The sequence below is a fragment of the Silene latifolia genome, unplaced genomic scaffold, assembly GCF_048544455.1.
Source record: "Silene latifolia isolate original U9 population unplaced genomic scaffold, ASM4854445v1 scaffold_96, whole genome shotgun sequence".
Lineage (NCBI taxonomy): Eukaryota > Viridiplantae > Streptophyta > Magnoliopsida > Caryophyllales > Caryophyllaceae > Silene > Silene latifolia.
This window is the reverse complement of record NW_027413827.1, coordinates 1,525,465-1,526,991: the sequence shown is the minus strand read 5'-3', so window position 1 is coordinate 1,526,991 and position 1,527 is coordinate 1,525,465. Positions and strand designations below refer to the sequence as shown.

The following is a 1,527-nucleotide window of genomic DNA, read 5'->3' as shown; positions in this document are numbered from 1 at the left end:
CTGGTGGAGAGAAATCTCTTTATAGGTGTGGCAGGCGAAGACCCGAGGAAGCATATGGAGGTCTTTTCGGACTACTGTTCTACTATCCCCGCCACAAAGGGGGTAACTCAAGACAAGATTAAGGAGGTTCTGTTTCCTTTTTGTTTGACTGACTCAGCCAGGGAGTGGCTGACTGATTTGGACCGCACGGCCGCGGGGGTCACAGACTGGGAGACCCTTGCTCTTGCTTTTTATAAGAGATATTTCCCTCCGCAACGCACTAATCAGCTGAGGGCCAAGATCACAAGTTTCAAACAGGCACCGGATGAAACATTCTATGAAGCTTGGTGCCGTTTCAAGAGATTGGTGAGGTCTATTCCTCACCATGGTTTTGATCCGTGGTTCCTATCCAATCAGTTCAACAATGGGCTATACGATGATCACAGAGCCATACTTGATGCATCATCCAACGAAAGATTTCAAAAGAACACCGACGATGATAAGGAATGGGCTCTTATTGAAGAGATGGCGACCCACTGTGCTGAGTATGGAAACCCGAGGGATGGTATTAGAACAGTTCATGTAGTCAATAAGCAAGTTGTGGCTCAGCTGGAAGCCATGAATGCTAGGTTTGATAAGTTGGAGCTGCATACTGCTGGGGAGCCTCAGACGGTCCATTTGCTTACTAGAGGGGAGACTGTCACATGTGAGAGGTGTGGGAGCAACGACGGTCACACTGCTGTTGGCTGTCTTACAAAGAAGGAACAGGTCCTTAATTTTCAACAATATAGGCAAGGAGGGGGTTCCTATTATAACAACCAAAGGGCAGTCCATCCCAATTTGAGGTGGACAAGTCAAAATGTGCTCAATCCTACCCCTCCTCCGCAGCAACAGCCATATGTCCCTCCTCATAAGGCTCAACAAGGCTTTCAGAAGCCTCCTTCTTTTCCTACACCTAATCAAGGTGCATCATCTTCTGGTGGGGTAAGTGAGCTAGGTGAGTTGAAGACGATGTTGCAGTCTTTGACAAAGCAGTGGCAGCTGAGTGATCAACAAAAAGATGCATCTATCAAGGCACTTGAAACTCAAGTTGCCCAGTTAGCCGTGAACCAGTCCACACAGAAACCGGGACATTTACCGTCACAAGCCGATAGGAATCCACATGAGACGGTAAATTTATTTAATTTGAGGAGTGGTCGTTCATATGAAGGACCAAAATCAGACCCGGGGAAGGAAATTATTGCTGATGAACAATGTTCTATTGAAGAAAAGGAGCTGACGACAAAGAAAGTAGTCGATCAACTGATTACTGGGGGTCGATCGAGTGGAAGTGCTGAAGAAAGGACTCGATCGAGTAAAATTTCTACTCGATCGAGTGAACAGGAAAAAGATTTTACTCGATCGAATGAAATTTTTGGTCGATCGAGTGATTTTGTTGAAGAACCTGCTCGATCGAATGGTATTTTTGGTCGATCGAGTAGTGCAGATAAGGAAAAACTCGATCGAGAGCCTGCTAGTGCTCGATCGAGTGAAATATCGCCTGAAAGA

General features: G+C 46.2%; 1 non-coding gene across 1 annotated transcript; it reads right to left on the bottom strand.

Annotated features, from left to right (window-relative positions):
• Window positions 1-265: 265 nt before the first annotated feature.
• On the bottom strand, window positions 266-371 carry LOC141640690 (small nucleolar RNA R71). Its single transcript, XR_012543126.1, has one exon. It is a non-coding gene; the product is annotated as a small nucleolar RNA R71 (small nucleolar RNA).
• Between the last annotated feature and the right edge of the window lie 1,156 nt (window positions 372-1,527).